Genomic DNA, 15,995 nt, shown 5'->3' with positions numbered 1-15,995 from the left:
ATGTAATATATCTGAAAGATGGTATTGTTTCCCGAAATGTTTTGCTTTCTAGAAAACAAAGTATTAGCTGGTATGCCGGTGCAGTGCAACAGTACCTCCAATCCTGATGCAATAATGGTAATACAATCAGAGTAACCAGTCACTTGCTAACCAGCCAACATAGGGTAATGTTTCTGTGAAGGTTCTCATTCATTCAGGTCTGGTATATCTGTAAAAAATAAGTCAAGGCAACTGAACTTATTGTATTTTTCATGAAGACGTTTCACTGGTCATCCAACCAGCTTTCTCAATTCAGAATGTACAAAAGTTATCTGTGAATAAATATGGGGAATGTTGCTCCAAACCACATAATCTGTTAGTCACAACCAGTTGTTGATTGCATTTGGAGCAAGGAGGGTTAATAACCTGCCCAGAGAGAGGTGTTAAAACAGCATTGTCTGTGGCAGACAATAGATGTCTCACCCCCCCCCACCTTTATTCAAGCTTGGCTTCTCCATTTTTACATAAATTATCCTCTTTCATACCTCTTTTAATCCAGTCTTCTTCCCTGTCTAGGATGCGTACTTGACTGCCTTTAAAGGAGTGACCTTTTTCATTTAGCTGTAGTTATACTGCCGAATCCAGACCAGAGGGTTTGGCTCTTCTATGCTGTGCCATATGCTGGTGTAGCTGCTGTTTTGTTTCACCAACATACAATTCTGAGCACTCCTCACTGCACTGGACTGCATACACAATGTTGTTCATCTTGTGTTTTGGCGTCCTGCAGAGGGTAGGACAGGGGCAGGGGACTGTCCTTTGAAGACAGTCAAGACAGGAAGGAGGACTGGTTTAAAAGAGGTGTGAAAGAGGCAATTTATGTAAAAATGGAGAAGCCAAGTTTGAATAGCGGTGGGGGGTGAGACATCTATTTTTCTGCCATATACAATGCTGTTTCAACACCTCTCTCTGGGCAGGTTAATAACACCTCCTAGCTCAAATTATGCAAATGCAATCAACACCCGGTTGCGACTAACAGATTATGTGGATTGGAGCAACATTCACCATATTTATTCCCAGATAATTTTTGTACAAGTCATTCTAAATTGAGAAAACTGGTTGGATGACCAGTGAAGCGTCTTAAGAAAAATACAGCAAGTTCAGTTGCCTTGACTTATTTTTTACAGATGGGACAATGTTGCCAGATTTGTACATACAGTATATACATTCTGTTGTAGTGTACTCTGGTTGCTTAGTGAATGTATTGGCGCACACTCTGAGGCTATTCAGAAATATAAATGTAGAAATCAAGAACCCATAAGAGCTCAATCAACCTTGTAGACTGTTATATCCTTAATTTAAGTCAATAAACAAATCAAGTATGTCATTAAGCAAATTCTTATAATGAAGGGTTATCTAAAAATTATGCAGAGATACAGCCAATATTTACAAGATGTCCCTTGTTTTTGTTAGCTAATGTTAATTTATGATGTCATACACACTGGTAATTCACATTTATGGGACATTATTATAAAGCTACTGCTAAAGTTCAAACAGATGTTTTTCCTCCTTTTTTATGCATCTAAGAGGGATGTTATGTAGTTCTACAAATAACTTTTTTTAAAGCACAGCAATCTGTTTAAATGGGCTAAGCCAACTGCAGATGGTGTGTAGGCTTTATAAAACACATCTTGCATGATAATAAGGTATTGACATGAAATAAAATTCAGGTAGAAAAAAAAACCTAAAATCATATTTTCTTGTGGTTTTTACTCTGTTTCAGAGGATGTTCCCAGCACACCAAAATCTTTAGTGCAATCTGACAAAGTCAATTTATTGATAAAAGAATGCCATTCAAATGCATTAAGCACTTTTGGGGGCCACAAAGGGTCCCCATCATCAGGCTCAGAATGACAACACATAAATGTACAACATCCTTTATATAGCCATACATGACCAAAAAGAAGACATGAAGAACCTCCTACCCCTTTAGATGTCCTCTCACATCCTGCTTCCGCCATTACAAAATTAAAAAAAAATCACAAATAGTAAAACCCTGAACAAAAAGGTGTGCTCCGCTGTCACAGCCATTGTGTGGAGAGAACACCAACCCCAACAGTTGCCATGGTGACTGCCTGTTCACCATGGCACAGCCTGTTTGTTGGCCCCTCCCACCGTGACTATGGCTTAACTCCTGGTTCCACCTACGCCCACCCGTGTGGCCGTGCACAATGTGGGAAGCAGAGTGCTCTGTCCACAAACTAAGGCGTTCTGTTCATTCTGCCCCATCCACTCACGCATGCTCTGTATGGAACATGGACAAATATTCGTCACTCATCACAGCTCTAGCAGTAATCAGGCATACAAGCATATGCAGCACCATCACAGAGAACAAAGGCATCATATAGGATTGAAGAAACATCATATGCAAACAAAACTTGTAGACATGTACTTATACACAATAAAAACCAGAAACTGAGCTTATAACGGATTAATTAAACTGATGATCATGATATGATTATAGTACTCATATGGCACAATGCAATAACAATACATATCATGTGGGAGCAGGATGTGTAGTTGGATGAATAACCATATACCTCTAACGCATGAGTGACACATATGGGACAAGCCTCATCATTAATTGGACTGCAAACCACGTAGAAATTGCACGTAACTATAGTGAGTAGGTAATGTGCCAAACACCCGTTGATTGTTAATATATATTGGGTATGACCCTAATCAGGTGGACCTGGAATAGGACAGAGAATTGGTAAATGCCAAATGTGGAGTAGGAGGGAGAGGGAGGAGGACAGTACCATGGCCCAAACACAGATTATGAGACAAAAAAGGACACAGAAAAGAAAAATTAGAAAGAAAAAGAGAGAAAGAAAAAATTATCTTAAAATAAGGTCCCAGAGCTGCCGCGGTGTTATCAAGCGGCCCACTGGTGAGCCTAAAGGGCAATATAAGATCATACTAAATTACCCATGTAATGAAATCTAAAGGATATAATTCAACCCACGGTTATCTATCATAAAAAAACAAGTCAATGATAGATATGTGTTTAGAAACCCCCCCCCAAAGTGTATATCCAAAAAGCTTCCCTGCGGAGGAGTTGTTTGGACCTGTCAACACAAGCTGTAAGTCTACCTGTTTAATATTTAAGCCCCTTACCTCATGAATTTGAATGGCATTATTCTATCAATAAATTGACTTTTTCTGATTCCTTTGAAACCTGTTACCACTTAGCATCCGTGGTCACTGCTAGCACCCACCTGCATTCTGCATGGCAACATATCCGGTAAGGAGTGCAGCAAGCCATCCTTCTATTACTGTAAAATTCTAAGTAACAAGTTAAATTCATCACACATTACAGTTCTGCCTAACCAGAATCAACATCTGCACCTATCTTGACATGTCAGACCTGACCCGGCAAACAATATATGGTCACCAAACAGAAAATCTGCAGAGTGGCTAGAGCTGCAAGTCCTGTTGCCAGTATGCAGAGGTGGGAATATAGAAAAGATTTGGGTGCACAACAAACCTAGTTAAAATAATTAAAATGCATATAACTACCATATTTACAGATTGCACAATTGACAGGGATTTAACATGGAAATAAAACAATAGAATGACACACGAGGTCAGTGTACTAATGGTTAGCCATGTTCACAAAGGATCATTATAGCAATGGTTAACCTGTCTCACACATTTTTTGGGGAAAGACAAATATGTATACTTCTCGCGCACTACTTACATTTTTTGAATAGTGCTAATAAATGTTTCAAAAATTGTGCCTCACACAAAAGCAAGCAGTGAAAATGCAGTCTCCATAAACCACATTTTGAAATACCTGTAAGGAAAAGGAAAACAATTTTATTTTAATCTCGTTGCTGCTATTCTGTTTTGGACAAGGAAAAAGGCCTGTGTTTCCACTGTTTTTTGATGAAAAGTGTTACCTGTGAAAATTAATGGTTTGTAAGAGAAGCAAGTCATTTTCTGGCAGTGTTTTGAGAAATGTAAAATATTAAAGCAAACTACATTTCTGAAAATAATAGTTTTCCAATATATACTCATGTTGTTGTTGGGTAAGAAAAAGACCTTTGCAAAAACTGTTTGTATTTATTGTCCAGTGTTTAAGCCACACAGAAGAAAGTATTGTTCATGCAGTGCCTTAATGAAAGTGTATGTCAGGGTGAACAATTGCAGTATATCTCTGCAATACATGCACCCCCGCCATATTTTATACCTCCAAAGACCCTGCAAGTATAGAAAAAAAACATGTTTATCTGCCAGAAATGCACTCAGCACTAATATGTTGTTGTAGGCTAACAATACACAGCATTTATGTGGACTTAATGGTGTCATCCTTGTCCAGCTGTCTTTTGCTAAACTATTGATTGCCTCCCACTCTCCTCATTTCCATAAAGGTGCCCATACACCTTACGAATATCAGCCAATTTTCGTATGCAATCTCGTTTTCGTCCGGTATTCATAAGGTTGATGGGCAGTGTACAACCACAAATACTGTACAATCGATCGATTTTTGACTAACCAGCAGGTTAGAAAACTTCGGTCGATCGTACGATTTTCGTAAGGTTGGTGGCGTTTCCGTACGTGAAAATTCATACGATTTAAACTGCACATGCGCAGATGAAAATATGTGCGGTCGGTTACCGCAATTCGTCCAGGTGCTTTCTTTTAATCAGCGCTGATCCAACCCTGCGATAATCGGGGCAGGATGGGGCCGCCGTAGGAGAATCATACGCCGGTTTGATCATCGGACGAAAAATTTCGTCCAATGATTGCAAGGTGTACGGGCAGCTTAACATGGGGCCTAATTGTTCTGTTGTAAAAGTTTGGAACTGGGAGATAACACAGGAAGTGTGCACAGTAGACATCACAGATCTGAATTACTGTGAAGATCAATGGGTTTGTTTTTTTTAACAGATATAGCAAAACACTTTTCAAAGGTATATTTACCAGACCAAAGTTAAGAAAATAAAGGATGTTTCTTGTTAGGGTTTACTTTAAAGTGAACTTATACTCTGTTTCACAATTTTAAAATTAAAAGTCTTGACTTAGGTCTTTATTATGCCAGTTACTGTCTTTATCAGCCAAAGAAGCTTTCTCGGTGCCCTAATCTGATTTGAATTTCATTGTTAGGGTTTATATACAATTTAAAAAGCAAGGTTCACACACATTTCACCCAGGATTCATGCGTATTTCCAACTGATTCCATTAGAGCACATGAAACTTGGGTGAAAGGTTTGTGAGTCTTGGATGAAAACCTGTATGAAGAGTCTAAGAAAACAAATATACTGTGACTATACATTAGTATTAATAATTTATTTATTTATTTATTATTTATTTATTATGCAGTTAAATCCTTTCCCTAGTCCAGCACCTGTTTGTTTCCACATTTAACATTTTTAAAGAAACAATAATCTACTAAGATACAATTATATAGCAATGTATTTTTAGACTTGGTGAGTCCCAAATGCAGCCCTGGTGAGATCTGCATGCAGATTGTTGAGATTTGTTGTCCCATATAGCCGGTTGCCATTCTCCATTGCTGTATAATCATGGATTGATGAGATCTGTAGTACTCTATTGCTGGTTGCCATTCTCCATTGCTGAATAATGATGGATTTAGTTACAGTTCCTCATAATTATAAAGCCACTGCCCCAAAATCATTAATCTGTATTGTTTTAGAAAAGATGTCACATGTCCCTTTAGGAAAAAGTATTAGTAATTGTTATCGGCAAGTACCTAAGGGGACAGTACTTGTACTTGGTCTTGATAAAATGGTATCGGAACATTCCTAATTAATAATGGTATTTTATGGTGTCTTAGACAGACACTTATAATTCCAGCATGTTTAATTAACATCCCTCCTGAGGAGCAGTCATCCATTTGATGTAAAATGTGATTTTAAAAGGATCATACAGTGGATGTGGTAAAAAAAGGCACATAATTGCCATCTCTCTCCATATTAGAAATGTCTAGGGCCGTAGCTATGGTTACAACTAGACATGTGCGATTCGTTTCGTTCTGAATGAAAATTTGGATGAATTTTCCGAAATTCGGACATTCTGACACATCCCAATTTCCGAATCCCATGCATCCGAATGTGTCCAAGTCCAAATTTCGGTTTCCGAATTTTGGATCCTGCCTGAATTTCGTTCAAAAATGAAACTGAATCGGACATGTGACTTTTCTAGCCAATCAGATGTGTTTTTCGGTTTAATGCCTCCGAATGGATCTGAACATGAATTTTCGTTACGGCAACATGGGAGCCACATACAGTATATACAATACCAAAGCTGAGGCTCCCTGACCCGAATGGCATTCGGGATCTGAATTTCGAATGTAATTAAAACATTCTAATCCCGAATACTATTCAGAAATTCGGAACCCGAATGCCATTCGGGGCTGGGAGCCATATACAAATATTACTAAAGCTTAGGCTCCCAGACCCGAATGGCATTCAGGAGCTCCCAAATGCAATTCAGAACCCGAATGCAATTGGGCTCTAGGAGATTCAGCTTTATTATTAATATCTGTATATGGTTTTCTGTTTTACTTGCATCGAATATTCGTAAACTCATCCAAAACTAATGAAAATTTGGATTTAGTCAGAATCCGAAACCTGAACCGAATTGAATTTCGGATCCAAATCCCGAAATAACAAAGTATCCAAACCGAATTTTTTTGCAGCTTACATGTCTAATTCCATCCTCAACAGTAGTAAGCAGAGGAGTTGCACTTTGAATAGGAATGAAATGAGGAGAGGACTAAAGTTCAGTTTTGTGATACTGTCTGGGTAACGTCTTCAACAACACAATGTGGTCTGCAGCAAAGCCAAGAGTATTGTTGCTGTACTGCATCTAAAGTATATTTATGTCAAAGAGGGCTGTCCAATTGACGGTCAACGGAATGTAAATGGCCCGTGGGACCTTTTTATGCGGTCCAAGAGCCTTTAGTTCAGTGGAGAGTGTCAGCCAGATGCCCAGTTGTGGAATGCTCTCTGCCCTCCAACAACTACCTGCTGAGTGGAGGGTCTTAGTATTGTACTTATTGACACAAATGAAGGGAGGAGGGGGATTATTATTGTACTGAACGACACCAATGAGGGGAGAGTGGGGTTAGTATTGTACCCACCTACTGGCACCAGTGAAAGCAGGGTTAGTTTTGTACTCACTGACATCAGTGCAAGGGGGTTATAATTGCTGGCAGTCACACCAATGAAGGAGTAGTTATAATTGCAGCCTCTGCTCTTAAAATATGTAAAAAAAAACATTTTATCAGAAAAATAGTTCAAGCATAATATACATAACATAAAAATGTGGCAAAAGGTAGTAAGATAAATATTTCAGTATCCAAGGCTGTTCAATAGATAGAAGAAGCAGCATGCTTTTCTTGAGAGCAACCAGAAGCTCATAAGAAAAATATTGTATTAAACCTTGATGGCTACAATACAATCAATGGCAAGTTTCTTCACAATGGCTGAACTCTTTTGCTAACAGCAATTTTTTAGTACTAAATGGCACATTCTAACAGAGATATTAACCATTAGAATTAACAGTCTGCATGAACTAAAAGAACTCAAGGCTTGCTATAGGAGTAAGATTACATCAATCTTGAGGGAAGCTGCAAAATTCCCAGAATCACCAAAGTGTTTTCCATGTGGATGATTAGTATATACATTCACAAGCAGTGCTTGGCTATTCCCAATGAGGAACTATGACTATAACTATGTATGGAGATCAAACAATATTACATGAACAAAACTTTCTTTTCAGGGCACACATCGTATTGCTCACAAGAGCAAGTGTGCAGCGTGCATAATAAAATTATCATTCTAGTGTGTTATGTCTGATAATATATTTCCCAAATAATGTACTTATTTTAGATTTACAATTACAGATGAATGGATCAACCTGCCAATGTGCCTAAAAATTCAACATGTATACAGCCATATCACTCTTAGCGGTGAGTTGTAATTATCACAAAGTCTGATACTAATCCACTGGTAGTTTTTTTAACTACCGTAACATTTTAAAAATGTGCAATCACCCCTGAATACAAGCCCGTCAAGTCAGGCATGCAGGCCGACATCCCCACCATGGGTACAGGACCAAAGGGATGCAGCCCCTTACTGCGGGAGCTTCGAAAGAAGGACACTGCAAACTCTACTAAGCACAGTGAGATCATCTCCTGTCGTCATACTCTGTGTGCATGAATATAAGTTTGAAAGAGCTTGCAGTCAAATAGCATTAAAAAGTTCCACATTAATATATGTGTGTACCAAGTTTTATTATGTAGCATACAATTCCAAAAACTGTTTGTCAAAATTTCAATCTTAAGTAAGAAAAAGTCATATTTTATCATCAATGCCTGTTATTAATGTAGTAGAAGACATCATATTTGAGAATATTCACAATACATGAAAAAGACTACTGATTTTACCAAAAATACTTCTACACATTATTGGAACAGGAACACATTAACATATAGTAGTGCCAACACAACCACTGTTACAAAAAGTACTGAAATGTAATATAATATTGGAACCTGAATTATTATCACTTGTTTTGACTGATTTTTCTTTTGTCATCAGATGTGTTCAGATGTATTTTGGAGATGCAGTTAGGCTTCAAGCTTCTAGGATGAGTCAGAACACAGCCTTGAAGTAGGAAGCCTCAGTGCAGCCCCAATGGTGACGGAAGCAATGGTGACATATTGGCGTCTTCTCAAAAACAAAGCACGGCTAAACTGATTATTTATATGATACAGTAAATGAAGAATTATCATGGATTTAAATATGTGTATACAGATTGCTGATGTATTTACTAAAGTCAGGTATCAGTCAGAGGACTCTTCTAAGTAAAATGCTGAGATGGTATACTCCATCACTCACTGGCATATTAGAGAGAACAGCAGCCAAAAATACCATCTCAGGCAATAACCTTTGTCTATAGCTACCTTCACATTGTTCTGTTTATTCATGACATTTATTATAATCTCTTTAAAATAGTCACGTTTATAAAAATTAATCTTTTAAAGAGAGATGATTCACTAAAGGTATGACTTTACAGCAGAGACCTGCGATAAACCACCAGTTATAATACTTTTATAATCTGGTCATTGGAGATTAAAAAAATATATTTCCATGGATGTAGGCCTTATAAAAAGAAATAATCCTCCTTGTGCACTGAATTTGTGATAAAAGGAAGGACATATACATTGCTTCAGCTTTAAGAAGGCAAGCCCATACTTACAAATATTTTAGTGGAGGGCTGTTTGGCTCTTTTGGGTTCTTACCATAACCTGGCATCTTATACTGTTTTTATAGTGGCCAAGCCCAACCTCATATTGTTTATTGTGTATCTTGTGCTGACAATGGCTAACAATCTTGAAACAGCTACAAGCGAATTAGAAACATTAGCCCAGTAATTGTAAAGGCTGCATACAGGCAATGAATCGGTGCACAGCTGGCCAATGAGGACATACAAAAGTAAGTCACCCAGCTCCTCCCACCATCCTTAATTGCTGAATAAATCTAATTTTGAATCAAATAAATCTGTTATTTTGCATTCATGATTAAATGTAATGTAATTTCTTCCTGTTTTACAAAGGCAATGCTGCTATTGAATTTCACAACCTAAACTCAAATGACTAATTTACTGTTATCAAGTTAGAAAACTAACACCTGAGGTTCTATGACAGACTGCATAATGCCAAATTCTTTCATGATGTTTGTACTCTTTTTGCTAACACTTATTTTCACATGGAATACTTTAATGAGAAATATTGTAACAATATAAAATAACAAACTAAATTAGTGGTGACCAACTTAAAAGGACACAATGGCTACATGTGTATCCACAAGTCAAATGGAGGTGTACAAATGCAATTTTTAAAGTTTGCATACAAATGACAAAAATAGGGGAGGGATGAAGATGTTAATAAAGAATTATTAGTGTTAAATATTTATTAATACATAATTAGGGCTAAATACTATTTTTTTTTCTTTTATAAAAAAGCTAGAATTAAGCTGATCGTACAAAGCTTTTTTGCTTTTTTTTTTGCTGCTACGAAGATCGCAGAATTTTAAAAGTTTCACATGCAAAAAATAAAAACATTAGCATAAAAATAGTAAATGTTGGAGGATGGATGAAGTCATTTAACTACTACAAACCATAACGTTAATGTTTTTATAAATATTTTAAACATTATATTTTCATTATAGTTCTTTTGGTAACATATTTGTTTTCAGTTTAAATGCAGTATTCATTAATTGATATAGTACCCTGACCCACACATATCTTCTCTATTGAATAATTCAGAGATGGAAAACCAATACTTACATTTCAGAACACTGTTAAGCTGGCCATAAACTGTGCAATTTGTTTAGCAAAGCTCAGCAGCGTGGATGGACAAATCCCCCTGTTGTTTCCATTGTAACGCCGGCCGCTTTCAGGATACCTGAATGGGATTGCAGCCAATGGGGGTGATTTACTAACCTAAACACACGCACGCACCAGGTGCGTGTGATTTTCACACAGCAAAACGTATTTATCAACCAAAAAGTCTCTAAAAGCATATTTCCACTAATGCCATATGTGGAAAAATCATGCACATGATGCATATATAATGCTGCTTCACAGTTTAGACAAAAATGGTTAGCTCATGCATTTACATTCCTGCATTCATCAACGCAAGCAACACAACATAGAGCTAATTTACACAACATCACCTTGCAATTCATGCTTGGCTTTGCACAAACACACCTGCTGGGTGTGTACACACTACAAAGGTGTTTAGATTACACCCATAGATCATGCTGGGAGGGAACACACTACAGAGGTGTATACATGTTTGTGGTGTGTTTATAAGGTTAGTAAATCAACCCCAATGAGTCAAAGATTTTCGAACTGGTTGTTTCATTTTCTTATAGTGGGATGCCAGGTGGAAGTGTGCCGACAGGCACCCACTGTGCAAATTTCGGCCGATTCACAACCGTCCAAAATTTGCATAGTGTATAGCTAGCCTTAGTTTGCACCACATGCACTTTAGGAAACCAGTTTTTGTATTTGTTCTAGGCCCCACATTCTCTCAAGCTACCCCTGTATGGAAGCAACATTTAGGAAGGTGTGGAGCATTCAGAAAACAGACAAAGGTCTTGTTTGCAGACAGCCTCCTTCTCTGCACAGGCGTGTCTACATTTAGGATGTACATATTTATTTTAAGAATAACAGGAAAGTATGCAGTATGTCTAAACATCAACACTTCATTATATTTTGCATTTTACCAAACTTCTTAACAACAGCTGGCTCCTAATTCCCTTAACCCATCTCTCTCTATTCCTCTATTGCTAACAAATACTGTCTTAAGGAAACCAATTATGAAGGACATTGATTTAAACTAGTCTTTAGCAACACTTAAATGGCTGATCACATTCAATTTATCACTAAAAGTATTTATGTTTAGCTGATCTAAACCTTAACTTGATGTCATTTAGTTTGCTAAAGCACTGTTGGGGGAGTTTACTAAGACTGGTGCAGACACAATGTAGAGCAGCTGTGCACAATAACCAATTTGCTTCTATCATCTGCTTGTTCAGTTAAGCTAAAAGCTGATTGGCTGCCATGCATAGCTGCTCCAGATTTTGTCTGCTCTTGTCTTTGTAGATTCCCCTCTTTGTATTTTAAACAATTGCCTGTTTTTTCCCCAAAATACTGGGTTTTTTTAGTCCTTTTTTGGCTCTCAGTGCTACTGATATTTTCTAGCCTCTTTTATCCACCTCAAGTCAAGCTCTCTCCAACACCATGAGTATGGTGGATCATGGCTGATCGGTGTAAGGCATGACTCCTTGTAGTCTCCACCAGGGGCAGATGTGATAAGATGATAAAGCAGGGAAACACTTGGGAAACAGTTGTCATCTTATTACACGAAGTGCCTGATAAAGGACCTTCATTAAATAATTATTATTATATTATTAAATTATTCAGTAAATTATTTACAATCAATGCAGTTGCAGTTCCTGTTGAAAATCATGTTTTAGAATCTGCTGGTGCTTCCAACATGTTGGGACTGTGATACTCTGCTGCCAGTTCTCTGATGGCTTACATTTTTTCTGCCCCTCTATGTATGTGTGTGTGTGTGTAAGATGGAGGGATACAATCATACAGAGATAAAAACCTCTCTTGGACTGTTGTCACCATTAGCAGATCTTATATTTTCCATCACTTTCAGTCACAGTGACAATGGTTACCAGGACAAATAGGGTGAATCTCTCCAATGAAGACAGAGAGAACAATAAAAACACGACACGGGTTCTAAACCCTCACCATGCTATTCAAACATAATGCAGAAAGCACAGTAACTCACGTGATTCAACCAGATTTTGGCTAGCACTGAAATATGGGTTCTAAATGGTTGCACATGATGCTGCATGTTATCACTTTTCTTTATAGTGCCTTACAGAATAAGCACAGCATTCATTTGCCTCTAGGCGAATATTGATCTAAGATCACACAACATTGTTTGGAATTAATATATGTGTGAAATTGCTCTTTAGAAAAGTTAAATGAAATATTTATTCATTGTTTTAGACTGCTTTGATTTCCACAAATACCAAAACACGCAATAAAATCAAACAAGAAAAATACAATAACAACAATATTACAAAGAAATATGCTTTTCTATGAAAAAGGCTGGAAAAAAAACGTTTCACAGTCAACATATGTTTTTCTTTTTTTTTTTATCAAAGTGGCACAGCCGGCAAGAACATACCACATTTCTTTATGATTTGGTATTATTAGGAACAGCAAGAATACTTCTCACATTTTCTTTTTATTGCTGCCAAATAGTTAATTAAATAGTTTAATTGCAGGAAATGCTCTCTATTAGCTTAGAGGAACGGCCTACATTTTCGAAGGCTTGGTTTATTACTGCAGTCTTTTGTCGGGCACACTATTGAAAGTTTGTCTCTTCCTTCTTATGTAATTAAGTTATATCCCAAATTATAAATGGTTTTATTAAGTATTAAAAAATGCATGAATAACTGCAAACATTTACCGTCTTCAACTTATTTCCAGTGCAGAAACAATAGCTCTTAATGCATTAAATATTTACTGAATTACAAAAAGAGTCTAAGGAATAAAACATGATGTTCTGTACTGCTGTAATAACACTTGCTTCAGTTTCATGGCTGCAGGTTCGCATATTACCAGTATTATAGTATTTGGCAAAAATTATTGTAAATCATTTCTATATCAAAAATCAAAGAAACCCAGATTTGAATTGGACTTTGTAGACATATCACTGTTATTTACTGAGCAAACCCAGCACTGGGGATCCTTGCTCCCTCCATCTCAAATGCATGAATATGCACATTTGAGTCATGTGCACAGGTGACATGCATCAGTTGTTTCAGAATAATCTGTACATCCCCTGCATCTTTTATTTACCTGTCAAGGCTCCTGACAGAGTGGCTTAATTTGCTTTGGTTGTGCACTCACAGATATATAATATTTATTTGTATTACAATATTATTAAACTCTCAAACTGTGTTTCAATAATAAATCCAGATCAAACAAATATATAATGCCCAGCAAAGCGATGCTTTACATTTTTACCCAAACACTCACAATCATGTTTCTAAAGAGCTGCTTCCAAGTTTCTCAGCTCAACTTCCCTGAACTTCCTGTCCAGTACAAGATCACAAAGGATAGTGCAGACTCCAGCTACTGTTCATCTACTAGCTTGGAGAAGGGAGGAGAGAAGAGAGGGGGCCAGAGGGCAGGGGAGTGGCTTGATTTGCTGTGTCTTACTAGCACACAGCTTACTAGCACACACAAGGGTGACTGCATAGCACTCTGCTTGAGAAAGGAGTCGCTCTAAAACAAGAAGTCAGGACCAGTGCTCACAGGACCAGCTGATTCTTCAGGAAATAAAAACTTTTAAACGTCAAGAAGCAGCATCCATTATAAGTGATTTCATCAGCATTTGAAATGGCTTAAAACCCTTTTGACTTTAATATCACTTTAAGAGGGCCACAGAGTGGGCATCTGTCAATAGACATGTGAATATAAGACTTTGGAGGGTGGCAGTGAAAGGATAACTTTCACATATAAGGGGGATCGTGGGGACTTTCTGTTAGTAATAAACATGTGCAGGACTATAGCAACTAGGGATGTCCCGATACCGATGCTAGCATTGGAATGGGGCCTGATACAGGGCATTTTGACAAGTACTGCAAAATGCCCCGAAGCTTGCGCTGTTTTTTTTTCTACTTTACCTTCCGTGGTGGGGTCCCCTGGGCAGGCTGAGCGGAGGAGCGCCACATCACTGATGTGGGCGGAGCTCCAGGTGGGGTCCTAATGTAGCTGGCCGGCGACTGCCCAGAGGACTCCACCTGGAGCTCCGCCCACCGGAACAGCAGTGACGCCATGCTCCTCTTCGCCGACGATGTCCTTCAGTGCTGGAGAGCACCACACTTTCAGGTGGGGTCCTAATTTAGCTGGCAGGCACCTCTGGGCCAGCTAAATTAGGACCCCACCTGGAGCTCCTCCCACCGGACCAGCGCTGACTCGCGGCTGCTCTCCGGCACTGAAGGACATCGTCGCTGCTCTCCCGCGCAGTGAGAAGTGAACAATCTAGGACAACATAGCTTAACTGGAAAGTGAGCTGAATTGGAGCATTTCTCCAAATCAGCTATGTTGTTTAGATTGTTCACTTCTCCTGCCTTCTCCAAACTCTTCACCATTCACCATTTTGTAAATAACCCCCGCATGTTTCTAATGCTGTTTTCCCATAATAAAGGTTACTTTTTTTCAGAAATGATACTGTTGCTGTATATTTTCCAGAAATGTATTCATGCAGATATGAAAAAATAATGATAGGTTCATTTATCCACAAATGCAAGATGATCCTAACATGAACAGGGCATCAGGAAACTGTATGTCCAGGTGGACTACGCATGCTACACTGGCTGACCAGTCTTAAAGCAAAACTAATGTAAAAAATAAACCCTTTAAATGGGGCTAAACCCGCACTGCAATTGTTAACAGTGTGTTTTGGTCTAGAGCAGTGGTGGCGAACCTTGGCACTCCAGCTGTGCCAAAACTACAAATCCCAACATGCATCTGCCGCTGTCAGAGCCTTGCAATGCCTCATGGGACTTGTAGTTCCAAAACAGCTGGAGTGCCAAGGTTCGCCACCACTGGTCTAGAGGTTCAAATAAACAAAATATACTTACCTGATCATCAATCCTGCCTGGCTGCTAGACTGGTCCCCACAGCCCCTTCCCCCTAGATGCCAGTGGTCTAAGCCCCACTGACTGAGAATAGAGCTTCCCCGCGTATTTGCACATTATTGGCTGGTCTCTGTGTCATTCATTTACACATAGGGTCATGAAAGACATTGCATTATCTATAATTATTGCCAATGAAAATGTGTATTATTATTATTATTATTATACAGGATTTGTATAGTGCCAACAGTTTGTGCAGCGCTTTACAATATAAGGAAGACATTACAAGTCAAGACAAGATGAATAAAATAACAGGTCTGGAGTGCTGTGTAACACTGATTTATAAAAGCACTACTAACACAGGGCTCAAACTACAATATTAACCTCTTGTGTTTTAAACATTAAAATATACACTATCCCTTGCAATTACTCTTTCTTGCTACAAACATATTGCGTTTTTTCTGAGAAGATAGCATGACGAGTTTCCTAGATAACGTTTATCTACCTTTTTTGTGTGCTTTAAGTTCATTGTAAACATAAGAGTTTCTGTTTTTGCTCAGTGTTATCTAAGCAGCTTCTTTAAAATATTAACAGCACTGCTTTACTTTACAATCTTCCTGAAAAGAAGACTTTGAAATGCATGCCTTTTGTTAATTGCCAAACAGCAGGCAATACTAATCCCTTTCTTTGAAAATAAAATGCTTTTCTGCTTCTTTGTATTCAAACTAAGGCTGGGCACACACCTTACAACCA

The sequence above is a fragment of the Nanorana parkeri genome, unplaced genomic scaffold (assembly GCF_000935625.1).
Source record: "Nanorana parkeri isolate BGI_ZX_2015 unplaced genomic scaffold, ASM93562v1 scaffold1422, whole genome shotgun sequence".
In the NCBI taxonomy this organism is placed as follows: Eukaryota; Metazoa; Chordata; class Amphibia; order Anura; family Dicroglossidae; genus Nanorana; species Nanorana parkeri.
This window is presented reverse-complemented; position numbering follows the sequence as displayed.